The sequence below is a fragment of the Poecilia reticulata genome, linkage group LG2, assembly GCF_000633615.1.
Source record: "Poecilia reticulata strain Guanapo linkage group LG2, Guppy_female_1.0+MT, whole genome shotgun sequence".
NCBI lineage: Eukaryota > Metazoa > Chordata > Actinopteri > Cyprinodontiformes > Poeciliidae > Poecilia > Poecilia reticulata.
The window spans coordinates 40,115,803-40,130,845 of NC_024332.1; the positions used below are offsets into that span (position 1 = coordinate 40,115,803).

General features: G+C 38.3%; 1 protein-coding gene and 1 long non-coding RNA gene across 3 annotated transcripts in view; one reads left to right on the forward strand and one right to left on the reverse strand.

Moving 5' to 3' along the window:
* Positions 1–15,043, forward strand: part of adarb1b (adenosine deaminase RNA specific B1b) — a 138,363-nt gene that overhangs the window by 50,485 nt on the left and 72,835 nt on the right. The gene's annotated exons all lie outside the window — the stretch shown is intronic.
* LOC103460184 (uncharacterized) lies at positions 602–1,742 on the reverse strand. Its single transcript, XR_532872.1, has 2 exons — positions 1,504–1,742; positions 602–831 (listed from the first exon to the last, which is right to left on the reverse strand). It is a non-coding gene; the product is annotated as an uncharacterized LOC103460184 (long non-coding RNA).

Consider the following 15,043-nt stretch of genomic DNA (forward strand, 5'->3'; position numbering starts at 1 on the left):
TATTCTCTGAGCTACTGGGTAGAACTGCGGTGATGTGCTCTGTCTTCCTGGTTTTAGTAGAGAAGGTGTCTTACAATTGGATGGTTTTAGGTTTGGTTCCAGCTTTGTCCTGTCACATGTTGATGTGCTCCTGGGCAGTGCACTTAACCCATGCCAAAGTGTAAATGTGGCTCTAGTGCAAAATGCTTGGAGTGGTCCGTGTCACTGGGAAAGCGCTTTATAAGTTCAGTCCATTTATCATTTCATCTACCCCATTTTATAGAAAACATTTTACTATGCTGATTACTTTTTTCTATTTTTAGCCACTGAAGATCTTTGCAAAAACAAATTTTGCATACCAACTCTCGTTGCACAGTAGTGATGAATTTTYACCAGGAAAACTGAAGCGTCAAAGAGATTTAAAGCGTTTCTGTTAAAATATTTGTCCGTGCCTGTACAGAGCTACCAGATGAGGAGGGTTTGATGTCATAAAAGCTGCAGCCAMGTTGTATTTTGGAACGTTACTGATGCCTTGTTTGGGATTTGATTCATGCTAGAGACTACACAATGAGCTCTTGGCCTCCAGGCTTATCATTGTGTTGACACTTGAGGACAATAAAGCTAATTTTTTCTTTGGTTTAATAAAGTAGTCCCTGTTTGCGTTGAGAGCCAGCAGTGGCTCAGATAGAACAGCTGGTGTTATTGACACAAGGAGACATTTATTGTCCTCCTGGTGTGACTCCTAAACAGTCCTGCTGGGTAGTGTGGGCAGTGAATTGTCAGGTAGAGGAGGACCGCCTTGAGAAGACCCTGATGAGTGCRACTCGCACCCGGGGGCGCTGTTATTTCTCCCTGAGGAAAGGTGGAAAAAAAGACATTGTCATCTGCTCTGCCTGAAAAAACCCCAGCTTTGCTTAGACCACAACTATCACTCCTCTTTTAACACAAGCTGGTAGCATGCACACACATTTGCTCGCTCTCCAGTGCTAATTAAAAGGGRAAAAAAAAAGAACACATTTGCGTGCATGCAGACACTCAAATCCCAGCTGCTGTTATTTTTAAGCAATGCCAGCGCCCTGTTCTGTGTGGGTTTTTATGGCAGCAAAGTTCCTGCTGCCTGTGCTGTTGAGGAGTACTCATGCCCTCCAGCCTGCACCTCTCCTCCATTATCCTAATGAATATTTAGTGCACTGTTGGCAGGACGGCTACAACTCATCCTGCTAAAATACAATGAGCCGCTGCGAGGTTAGAAAGACGAGCGTTTGACAGGCACTAACGCCGCAGCGGTGTATTTTTATGGACAATTCAGTCAGCTGGGGGTGTGCAGAGTGACCGAATCACAGGATAGGAAAAGAAACGCTGGACATATTTCACAGTTTGCTGTCATAAATACACAGAGCACTGAAAATCATATCAGGCAATGAAAAACTAAGAGTCCTAGAATAGCTTTTAGTGGGGTAGACTACCACTTAATGCACACTATTTGATATCTTCTACTCTCTTTTTTATAAAMGCATGACTTACTTTAAGAACAGAATTAAGTGAGCGTTGTCTAAACTTCCTATGGTCCCAGTAGTTTCTGCTGTTGACTCTCTAAGATTGTTGTCATTCATCCTAACCGTTTTTATGGCGATACCTCAGAGACCTCCTCATATTCTTTGGGTTGGGTATCTCTGCTTTGTGGCTTTCAATATACGCACATTCGATGCACTACCGGTGAGCGGAGAATTTAAAGGTACATGCACACCAGAACCATTTTGATACAGTTTGATTCCCCCACTCAGCCTTGATTCTGGTATATATGATCCACTATATAGATGATTAAATTCTGTTACATACAATAAAATAGGTTAAGAGAATGGTTTACAGCTGAACAAAGCTTTTTATTTAATTAAAATAATCACTTTGTGAAATAACATAAGGCARTAGCTCGGTGGGAAGAGAAGCTTTCTCACAATCACAGGTTGWGGTTTGATTCCAGCATCCTCCTATCATTTCGTCATGCCCCTGGGCTGTATACTAAATCCCAATTKACCTACCTTTCTGCACATTGATGTATGAAAACATGTTTGTGAGTGCAGCTGGGTAAAAATTACTATTGTGTAAATTGTTTGTTTGGTTTGGAGTATTTCCTAAGTGCTGTAGTGGACTGGATGACCTTTCATAATCAGTATTCTTGGATTTTTATGTGGAACRTAACTCCAAATTATTTGAAAATTTTACCTATTCCATAATTTTTAGAGCATACCTAAATTATTTGAAAGAAACTACAGTTTTGGAAGCGGAAATACCGAGCTATAATGCTACTTGGCATGCTGTTGGCCGGAATATGCAAAGCAGCAAGAGCACAATTTATTTTTCTTTGTGCTAATTAGTTGTTCCTCCAAAAGCAGAGATAAGTTTACATTTTATCTTTCATTAAAACAAATCAGTTTAAAAGTTTAGGTTTTGTTAAAAAAAAACATTGCACTGTGTGTCTTACCGATGCACTTGCAGAGTAAAACTGGCACTCAGTTTAATCTGAACATCTATACTTGCTGAAACTTCCTGTGGCATATGACTATTTYATGTAATCCGATAAGTCTCAGTTTGGGAAAACAAACAAAACTAGAACTATAAGCAGTTTCAAAGGGTTCAAAGCCCAACCCAGCAGTTGCCACATTCCAACTCGGCAAAGAAATGCTGTCAGGCTGAAGAAGGAGTCCTATCAGGACTAGTAATACTAGTTTTCAGAAAATATTATTCAAAAAAACTCATCTTGATCTTATAAATCTAATATCACAAGTTTTATCAAGTGCTTAAGAAAATTGCAAGTAAAATTTTCTTTTTTTTTTTTTGGGTCATGCCAACTATTATGTGTAGTTCAATGTTTGATATTTCTAAAATCATTATCACACATTTTCTACAATATCTGTCCAACTCTTAACATCCTGTGTAATGTCTAGTTTGATATGCTTGATTAAGGTACAATTTTCCTTTTTCCTTATTTGTATAATCTCCCATGGATGTGTTTTTTTTTTTATTTCAGGTCCATCTTGAGGAAATAACTTACATTATACATACACAAATGCTGATTCTTCAGGCAATTCATTTCAACATATTAGTACATAGATGTTTTAGTTCCTAAAAAAAAATGATTTTTTTATCTTCCCGAAAAGAAACAAAAACTATAAAAAATACCCAAGATTTATGAAGGATTGGTCCAATTTCTTGTTTTAGCCTGGGAAACRTTTGTAACAGGAGTGAGTGATGTCTAATGAAGCAGTGACTTCTTTTAGGAGTATCCTTTGTCATTGCTAAATACCCTAACTGCTTCTTGAGCTCAGTGCCAAGAGATGTAGGCATTGGGCGTGGGCGCAAGGGTCCCTCTAGGAAATRGGATTCGGGCCTAAGCGACTTCTCTTCCAGCATCTTTACAAAGGTCACGACTGTTGGGTGAGGTTCAGTTTTGGAAGCTAGAGGGAACAATTTCTTATTTCTTCTTTCTTTCAAGTCTCTTGAATTTGGTTGCAGATATTTAAACCTTGAATGACTTCCTATTTGGCTGACTATCCCTTCTAGTATCCATGGTTCTACCCACTTTCTTAGGTGAGAACATACCTTAAAGTTTTGCCTAACATGTAAACATTGAAAAAGCCTAAATGTCTAAAACTTTTGCTCTKCTTAAGTACAAACCCAGAAAGTGTAGGYTTTAGAAATATTTTKGAGAAGAGAAGTTATTTAGGAGAAATGCAAAAGAATTTGCACTGGCAATCTTCATCTGGATTTTTAGGGACTGKGATACAACTATATGGCACCTTTAGGTGTCAACATTGCTTGCAGGTGTTTAAGTATGGGACTTGTGCAGCCATACAACTCTTTCTAATATATATATACTTTTTTTTTTCTTCTTCGTGTTGCAAGAACGCTGCATGAGAAGATTTAATCGCCTTGCCAAAAGTAACTAGGCTGGCCATATTTCATCACTGTCATGTCCTTGGAGATTTTCTGTACATCTGAGAAGTGCAGCAGTAAAAATGGGACCTGCTAGAAGACTGACCTTTGGTGCAGCAGCTGGGAACCATATTTCAGGATGGCGTGTTGTTGTGGAGACGTCATAGAAAGACCTTGACGCTGCATTTTTTTTGGAAGGGTTTGCTTTGCTGCAGGGTGAGTCAGACTCATCACCTTGTTGGTGTACAGTAAATGCAAAATGACGCTAAATCTGGTGAGGTAGGATTCCTGCTTTTCTTACTRTACTGTAAGCAAATATATTACTAGAATGGTCAGTTTTTAATGAAGATATTAATCAACTTTAAAAGACTTCAGAATAGATATTTATCTACTTGAATTCTAAATGATCAAATAAGTACCTCTATTTGGCCAAACTAGATCARGCAGACACTAAGTGAGAGATTTTAAATTGACCTTTTGCTCCAGCGACTCTCACTATGAAAGTACTTAGTTTAGTAATTGGCTCACTTAACTGAGCATTTTTAAGGATGTGCTCCCTTAAACTATTTGACTTGAAAAAGCTGCTATCTTCTTTCTTCAGGAAACCTATTTTATTGAAGCAGCTATAACAATCCTGTTTTATTTTAAAGGTTGCTTTTGAAGATAAAACCGCTTTTATTGTGATCTTTTCTTGAAACATGACACAGAGGATGATTGTTGGATTTAATGGGGTAGGAATTCAGTGAAAAAAAATGTTTATGCTGGAACTGGGTAAAGAACTACAGGGATGGATTGAAAATGTAATTCTAAGGCTGTAAAAGGAAGTGCAGAACAAACAGTGTGTTTTATAACAAAATGCAGCCGTTTGCCATGGGATGCTTTATCCTCACTATGAGTCAGTTTACACCCACCTGGGGTATGTTTCAGACCAGATGATTTAAAGATACTACTAAGGATATTATATTATGTATATGACTCCAATAAATGATATCAGCCAGCAGGAAAATTGCTGAGTTGGTTAATTTGGTTTGTTGAGGGATTTTTTTTAGTTCTACTTCATGAGAATCCATTGGACCAAATARGGATCAGAACCACAACTACTTTAAATAGGTTTCTATATCAAATTTTCAAAAAATTTAGTGTAAATGATTTGGAATGTACTTTAGATTTCAGCTTTTTTTTATGGTTATTATCCAACAACCCCATGAGACCCTTTTTATGCCACAGAAACTCATAATATMTTTTCTACAAAAAACAAACTAATTGGTTCATATAATTAAACTATGACCTGTTTATTTTGTTAAACAGAAAACCAAAAAATAATTTTGCAAACATTTCTTTAATCTTTATTTTAAAAAGATGTCGGATTTTGTGGTATTTTCAACTTTACGATGTTTGGATACCAGTGGTGAAGAGGAGGAAGTTTTAACAGGAAGCTAATTGGCAGAGCATTGGTTAGAAATGGGGTTTCAGCTGGGTGACCTGACTCTGAAGCTTCAGTTACGGCTCAAGATTACATTGCATTCATTGAATGCAATGTAATCTTCACATTGCATTCATTGAATGCAATTTGAAGGGTCTCGTAAAAATTACATTTACAATGTAAAAAGTGAAAGTATTGAAACCCTGAAACACATTCTACTTTACATAAAAGATCTTACAAGCAGCTCCTAGAGCTGATTGTAGAAGAAAAGAAGTTACACAATCTCCTAAATGAAATGATTTACAGCACAAAACACCAGCAGCTTTATATGGCAATGCTTCAGTAGAAAACTTTGAACATCAGGAATAACGATATTGGGGTCCTTTTAACCTACATGTATTTTCACAATGAGAAGTTTCTCAGGACTTTGTGCTAATTATCCTGACCAGAGCATTTTATAAGGTATGTGCCAGCTGATTTATTTGAGGAAGAGGAAAGATCTTTTTGAATTCAGCCCAAAGATTTTGCTTGAGGACATTAGGACATTCTCTTTGAGTGCATCATGGTCTGTATTAAAATGAATCCACTTTTACTTATTCATGAATAATTACAGCTCTCTGTTTTGGCTCTCCTCTCYTCAGATGCTCTAACGGCATATGCTCCCTGTGATCTTAATGAACGCAGCGATTCAAAATATGACACAGTGATTAACATATATTTCTATGAGTGGAATCCACATGGAGAGCACTTGCATTCTTTCACACTTTGCACCCACACCGCGTCGATCTGTTTCTCACTTTCTCCGTGTATTTTCATCTTCAGCAAGCTGTCATTCTTGCGGACGGGCATGTGCTTGCACGCCGTCCTCGGCTGCGACCAGACRGGAGACGGACGGGTCCCGTATCAAAGCCCCTGTTTGTTTTGGAAAGCCGCGAGTGGGAGCGGTGACCAGATGCAAAAACAACGCGATCATTGAGGCAGGTCTGAAACGGCAGCTGCTGCTGCCGATAGTGCACACCAGACCCTGCAGAGCTGGTCTGCTTTGTGTTTCGGTGACATGTGTTTTCCACTGTACGTACCRCAGTTAGGACTTTGTACAGTGATTGAGCTTCTTGTTTTCACAATGGAAGGGGTTCTTTACTCAAACATCAGCTCTGTGTACTTCTGGGATAAATATTGAGCTCAGTAATAACGTTCAGTTCTGACACGCTGTGTATAAAGTCGGTGTGGGTGTGATAATACAGATGTGGTGTTTTGATTAATCAGTATCTGCTAGAGTGTGACTGTTACTACATGTCTGCGTTGTCTCATATTGTTGCCAGTATTTCTTTTACGTGGGTAATATTTAGAGTTGACTGCCTGTACAAGTTCCAACCTACATGGCTTTATTTGATGCAATAACATTTCTGTGGAACAGTCTTGAGTCATTGCTCATTTCCTCATTTTGCATCTGAGTTCTTCTGCTCAGTGGTTCTTCAGGTTTTCTGAACACTTTCTTTCTTTGGATTTTGGCTGCTTTGTCACTTAGTTTCAGTCCAGTTCTTTGTTCTTTGACACATCTATAAAACCTTTCTGTTCAGTTGTGTTTTCCACTACAGGAAAGTATTCCAGGAACTAAAGCATTTTTCTGTGCTAGTTGTTTCTTTCCATAGSTTCCACTTCAGGACCAGAGCAGAAACCAGAGTATTACTATGCCTGRGCATTTCAGCTTCCCAAGCTGTATTTCTTTTAAAATATTTTTTTTAGATGTGTGCTACGGAAAGATTCATGAATAGGCATATTTTTCTATAAATAAGGTGTTATGTTTCTCAGAAAAATCTGCAAATAAACAATGATCCACTGTACTTTAATAAAATCAGGCCATCTTAGTGTAAATATTAACTAAACAATTTAAGTAAAACATTCATTTCATCTGTAGAAGAAACATTAAACTAGTAATGTTACAATATTTTACTACGTTTATCTGCTGTCTGTCTTGCAAATTAAAGTGATAACAGTCCCTTTTTATTGTGTGTCATTAACAGCCATGCACACGATGCTGCTAATGTTGCTAAATTCATTTGAAGTTAGTTGCTAGTTTGGGAGTAACTCTGTGTTTTATAAAGTGTAGTTGCTGTGACAGAACARTTTGTTGTAGGTTTATTGTTGAAAATTTGGGCTTTCATGTAGCTGAAAGTTACCAATTTGCACACAGTTTGATGTGTCACTCCTGGGCTTTTAAGCAATAGTTCTTTGTTCAGATTTTACTATTTTTAATTGTATTCAAAGCTGCATTGTTGTATTTTACTGAGATCTGTGTCTACAGATTGCAGTAAAAGGATCTGCTCAGCATCAGCAGCGTCAGCAGACAGACCCACAGTTGAAACATTGGAAAAGRAATGGCCTGGGTAGTTCAAAATGTTCTGGGAAAGAAAGTCCAGAGGGACTTTTCTGATGTTATCCCAATGAGTAACAAAATGAAGCGGCAAAGCTGGTGCTTATTGGAAAGAGAAGTTTGTGTTACAAGAAACAGTTTTTAAATTTCAAACCAAGTCGATATTTAGCTMTGTTATTGCATCTCAGASCTTTTTACTCCGTGATGCAAAAAGTATAAAAATGCAACTCCTAATCAAACAAAATTGGTTGAACTGTTGGAAAATTAGAAGATATGCTGCATCTATGATTACAAGCCAGACAGGACATGGGATATTTAGTCATTCAACTCTCCATGTCTTTTTTCCTGTGTACAACAAATTTGCAAAGTAACATGTATAATATATCACTTAAATTAACTACATTTTGTAGTCGACTCTCTGTCTTCTATGTTTTCACGATAAGTCATTAATTTGTTATATTTCCCATGTGACTACAAATCACCATCAGGCTTTTATTATGACAACAGGTTCAAAACATACCTCAGATCAGCCCATTTTGATCTGACAGACTTAATGCAACAATTACAGACGCGGTCGCTCATACTTCTGGAAACACTCAGTGATAACAAAGAACCATCAATCAATCTCATTGTTCCTGGTATTACTCTCAGCAGTGCACACAGACGTGCATGTTTAGAAAATAGCAAGGGAAAATTTAGATAGGATTAAATACTAGACCCCCAAGGATTGAGAAATGTTTGTGCAGATGGTCAATTATCTGGTTCCTCATTTTTCGTTTGGATCCTTGACTTTCTTGTCAGGATCACTAATTCAATTTGTGTAATGCAAAGCAGGCCAATAAGAATACTTAATAAGACAGATCTCCATGCAACTACTAACAGTCCATTTATTGAWGAAATAAATGGACCCATGTTTTCAGAACTTGGTGCTTTTTTTGTTGCTGAAAAACATTAGTGTAGAATTGATTTGTTTCCAGGCTGTGTTAAGAAGCTCCATACCAGAAAGAACGAGTACGCACTTAGAGGAAGATGCGTCTTTAGAAAAGCAAACACCAGAAGGAGTTTTAAAAAGTATTTGTTTAATAAACAAGAGTGCATCTTTGGTCTACTTTTTGATGCTGAAATTAATACATGAAGATTTTAAAAACTGTAAAGTGCCACAAGAATTTGGTGTAAATTAAGTATTTATTATTATTATTATTATTATTATTATTATTATTATTTAGTTAAATATTAACTGGCAGTTGTACTGTTTTTCTCCTGCTTTCTCCAAATGTGTACTTTACAGACTTTAGAATCTGTTCAAAACAGATATTGGAAAGAGGATAAGTGAAATAAGCAATACTTTAGCCTGCACTTTTTCGGTCATGTTAAATTCATAAATGATAATGTAATTAACACTGATGTGAAATCTTTGGTACATTTTGTGTTTTAAGTGTCATTTTTGTTTAAATGTGGGTAACTTATTTGATTCCCCCCATTTATGGCTTATGACCAAATTGACGAAAACAAACTCAAACATTTTCTTTTTGTCTTTTTAAGCCATTTCATCCTGTCTCGCATGAATGTTRGACCTCAAGTTCAGTTGGTTTTACTTCAACTTAACTTCTGGATCCAGCTGGAAACTTAAAATTCCTATCTTTTGTTCTCCATCAGTAAATGTCCCATAGCAAATGGCTGCCTACGCACCAATACTCTTGGACGTCAATGTGTTACAATTTGAAGCATTGAATATCTAATTATTTAATCACTTAAAAATCAAGTTAGTAATGAAGAAATACCCAGAAATTTCTCATTTTACTGTTATCTCAGAAAAMCCCCCAAAAAACATCTCTTTCTGTAAATTAGCAGCTTTATAAAGTAAGTATTTGGTTTTAAAATTAGCCTACAGGCTACAGAGAGTTTACGCACATTTCATTGCTTAGCCCACTAATCAGCTACCATACCGAGACAAATCAGATTGTTGTGGTCTAAACCAATTTTCTTTGCAACCTCGGCCCTGTCATGATTGCTTAAATTTCCCAGCGAGTGTTGCATCAGGGAAATGTTATAATTTGATCCTACTCACCTTGATCAGATTACACACTGGAATTAGTATAATTACAGCTGTCACTGATTAATGGGCATGCTATAATTACAGACTTAGCCACAAGTAAATGTGTATTAGTGCATGTGTGATAAAGAAAAATGAATTTGCATTTGTTAAGGAGTGTGTGTTTGTTTTAACTTAATCCATACGAATACCTAATTTGTCAAGACTCACTGGTGAATCAAGCAAATCAAGCCTCTATTTTAATGATTTCCAACATACTTATGCCTTTTTTAAAGCAATGCTGCAGCTTTTATGGTATTTCATTCTTTTATGTAGTTGGAGGCATTTAAGATGATAATTTCACACAGATTAAAGGACGTTTGCTTGTCCTGATAAGTCCAGAAGTAGTTGAGGTGAAACAGGTCACTGGCTTGATGTAAAGAGCTTACATAATCAGACTGCCAGACCATTGCAGCTCCAACCACTTTAAACTGAGACATTACCAGTTAAAAGTTTGGACCTGTAGTCATTTATGTTTAATGCAGAGGTTTGTTTTAGATGGGAACAGGAACTGTGTGACCTGAAGGAAATTCTATAAAAGCTGCACGGACGTTCATCCTCAATGAGTATTTCCTGACTTTATTTCCATTCCTATTGTCCAAATCCATCCATCCGTCTATCTGCCCATCTACCAGTCTGCAGTTTTTGAAGATTCTTTTCTTAAATACTTTGAACACTTTTGATTCTAAAATAGGGAGAAATGCTTTCACCGCTGAATGTCACCATGTGTCACAAGGTGACATCAAGGATTCCCAGCTGGTGTCTCAGTTTTGCTGCCAGACGGCATTTATCCTGACTGACCAACTTGTTTGCAAACTCTTCTAAACCATAACCGTATTTGGGAATATTGGCTAAACAGCAAAAAATGAATAACTTCTAAATGCCCTGGATAGATTACTGCAAATGACATCTAACACTTTATCTGAATGACGCCCTATTAAGCATTTTCAGTTGCAGTTAATGCTAAAATGAATCACGGCCTCACTGAGGTGGCGCTTTTTACCAACCAGACGGATCGTATGGAGCTGAAGTAAGGGAACCAGAAGCAAGGCGAAAACGGAGCGATAAGGGACTGAGCTGCAGGGTTTTAAATATTAATAGCGTGTATATCAGACTTAGTGCATGCATGAGCTGTTTGTGTGCACTCCAGGTTTTCTACAAGCTCAGCAACCCCCCCGACCGAGACAAGGCGAACCTCTCACTCTGTGAACAGAGTCAGTCGAGCAGAATGGAGTCGCARGCAAATGGACGCGAGGGCCGAGATAGATTACGCACATGCTGCTGTCGCTGCCGTGTTGACAGAGCTGTGGTAAACCTCGTCTGGTCTGGGATGTTCCACCGGGGGCCTATCTGCTTTATCTTTTACCCAGAATGAAGATTAAAATCTAAAATAAATAAGCAGTGACATGCGAGATGGAATAAATGTTTGCACTCATTGTGATTGAGCTAAATATTATCATTTTCATTAGTTTGTGTGACTTTCAAGATTAAAATGGATAGATTTATGCATAAGAAAGCCGTTCTCGGTTTTTGCCTCCCTCCCACGGTTCATGTGAGTAGGATAGAAAAGCAGCAGCTTCTCTGTTTATCTGCTTGCTTGCCAAATGAAAGAAATAACCTCCTACAGTTGGCAAGGAAAAAATCTGGCAGATTTTTTTTAGATGCATCACAATATCATGGCCTTTTGAAAAGATTTATTACCACACACAGCTACTTTATGTTTTTTTAAAGGACGTTAGATCAGTCTGTACATGTTTTTCATCAAAATGTTGTCAGTATTTTTGGCAAACAAGTTACCCACCAACCAAATCAGAAAAGTGGAACCTGGCGTGCAGGTTCCACTTAAGATACTGCTACTGGTCAAACCTGAGATGGAATATTTTACAGTTGTTTTTACCTTCATTTTTACTTAATACCTTCCTTTATCTTGGACATGGTGCTGCATACAGTATACTGTTGCGTATTCGTAGATCAGCATTCATGGGTTCTTCACTTCACAATTTTATTTGGAAACATAACTCTAAATTTGTGTAAAAGTTTCCTATTCAGTTTTTTTTTGTGTGTGTGTAGAGAATGTTAACTAAAAAAATGCAGCATGGAAAGCTGAGATATCTAGACGCAATGCTACTGGCTGGTGTTTACAAAACAGCCAATCCAGGAGCGCCTTTTTTTGTTGCCGCTGTTTAGTTGTATTGCAAGAATGGAAATGAGKAAGACTGTAAATGTTAGCTTCTTCTATAKCGCTACTACAACTTYTATTGTGTGTTTTTACTGATATTATATATGTATTTGGTGTTTGAACTAGTTTGAGAGGGAKGCTTGAGATTGCTGATTTTAGCTATTTGAGGGCAGATGTGGACCCTAACACTGTGTATACGAGGTGCAAAGATTCCTCAAAATACAGTTTCTCGTAAACCTTTTCTTTCCATGTAAAAATAGAAACAGACAGTTTTACCGTTTTTGGTATTGGGTGTCTCGCTTAAAAAGTGCGGTTCCCTCTGGTGCAGCTGGTCACGTCGCATTCAGATTGAGCTTTCATAAATAAAATCAGCTTAGCCGAACCACCAGAGAGGGGAGTAGGGGTTAGCAGAGTCAATATAATTTTTATTAGGAGAGGTCCAATGCTACAGACCTTGACTTTAGCCGAAAACTGTCTTTAATCTCGAATCCTCATAGAGAACAGTAATCCTGCATGAGTGACAAGATCAAATTCTACGTTTTAAATAAACACAGTRACAGATATTTTCTCAGCAGCAGGTGCAGCCATTTCGAAATGCTCATGTGTCGTCTCAGCACCCTGTTTGGGGAGAGTTATGATGCAAGTGTGTGCGCTTGTGTGAGTTTTATTGGCTCCATTGAGTGAGTAACATTTCCAATCTGTTGTGATGTCGTCTTCCCCCCTGTGGCAACACAACTGCGTCACGACATGAGTTTTGCTGTCACATTTTTCTAGAATGATCCGCGTTATGTAAGGACTGAAATAAGGGGAACGGCACTGCCAAATCGACATACTGCTGCACACATGCGGACACACACTCTTTCTTTCTAACACACACACTGCCAAAATGTCCCAGCTGGTCGGCTGGCACTTTAGTCAYAACCAAACCTTTTGAATAGGACAGCTGCCAATATGTTGTTTTTTTTTTTAATAGCAAAAGTAATTATTTTAGGAGTAATGTTCATAGTGCAGAGAAGGTCACCAGGTGACTATACCTCAGCTGCCCATTATGTGAAATATTACAGAAAGTCAAGGTTGATTTCAAGGGTAAATACTTTAAGATTTCATGAATAGAAGGCACACTTATCCAATAAGTTTGTTTGTACTTTGCTTCCAGGCAGCCAGACTTTCACATAATCCTTTTAAGTGGCCCTGATCAGTCCCAAGTTTTTTGAAGGTCTTTCAAAGTTTTTCTTTTAACTTTGGCTGCATTTACACTCATTTTTAGTAGACTTAAGCAATATGGGCGTAAAATCTTCTGGTATTTGTTGTGCTATATACTCATAAACYRCTTTATTAGGTGCACACATTCAGTTGCTTTCAGACATAGCTGAGGGTTTTCACACAAAAGCATATTTGAGGTTTACAGAGAATGGTTGGGAGAAGAGAAAATATCCARTAAGTAGCAATTATGTGGACAGAAATGCCTTGGTGATGTCAAAGCAGAAACRGGCTTGAAACAGTAGCTAAAATAACCATTTGCTACAACCAAGAAAAGCAGAATATCATCTTTGAATGTACAACATGTCGATTCTTGAGGCAGATGGGCTGCAGCAACAGGAGAAGACGACCCCTAATGGCTATACGACCCTAAAATCCAAAAGAAAAGCTACAGTTCATACAGGCTCACCAAAAGAGGACAATAATAGATTGGATAAATGATGCCTGGTCCAACAAGTCTTGATTTCAGCTGAAAAATTCAGATGTTGAGATCAGAAATTTCCAAAAGGAAAAGTAAATGTTATTGTAAATTATATTACACAAGTTTCTTAAGAGTCTACCTTATCCTGCTGTCCAGGTGAACACTGGGATTTGTACTTCACCAGCACCTCCACTTCTTCTGCCATGGTGAAAATAAGGTTTGACCTAACCCCATGTCTTTTGAAATCTACAATCATTCCTTTTGTTCACATTCAAGATGATTGTTCCCACACCATGACACAAAGCGGTCCAACATCTTTCTGTACTCAACTCCTTAACCTCTTGTACCACCGATGACTGAAAATTTATGAGTACTTCTCTGGATGACTGGGCTAAGTTGTGCAGAGTAAAAAGGAATGTAGAGAGTCCAGCCTGTGGTTCTCTGCAACATCTGACCACCTGGCTAGACAAATACTCCTTCAGTCTCACAAACTGTGGTCTGTTTGTCAGGTAGTCATTGACCCAGATGATTGTTGAGGCCTCCACCTGTGTCTTCTAGAGTTTCTGACAGAGCAAATCAGGCTGAATTCTGTTAGCTGTCATGATGCGGGATGTCAGTGCAACAGGTCTTGACTTACTCAGGACTGATGGGTAAGCTTCTTTTTTGGCACCGGCTGAAGGCTGAAGAGGTGCTGCTCCACACAGAACTTCACGACCCTGGGGCTGACAACATTTGGACTTAGTCTCGTTCCAGTTCAGTTTCTTCAGCTGCCTCTACACCTTACTTCTAGACACAGAATGGGGAGGCAAAGAGAGCACTACTTGACCATTTCTGGTACACCCAATGACTGAAAATTCACCTGAGTATCTCTCTGGATGACAGGACCAGTGTCGTTTTTGGATCTATTGATTTGGTTGAAGACAAAGGCGTAGAAGCAAACGAGTCCGTGACCGAGGTAGAAGAGAAGTCAGTAATTATTTGGGGGATATTTTCTTATTTYCGGAAACCATGTCCATCCCTTTACAGCCACAGTGCACCAATCTTCTGATGGATACTTCCAGGAAGCTAAGGCTCCATGACATATTAAACTGAGTTCTTGAACATGACATTGAGTTTAATTCAGTCAAACAGCAGTCTGCCACTCCAGTTTTCAAGTACTACTGTCCTGGGGATTTTGGATGCATCTTTGTTCCAACACACCTGATTCAAAAGGCTGAATTACCTCCTTGGCATGTCAGCAAGCTTTGTKWGAGCCTGGTCATTAATCATTTATTTGATTCAGGTGTGTTGAGGAGGGACACATTCAGTGGTTGCAGGACACTGGCACGGTTGGAATGGAGTTGTAGACTCTTGCGCGAAGCACTTTTGCATCAATGATTGCT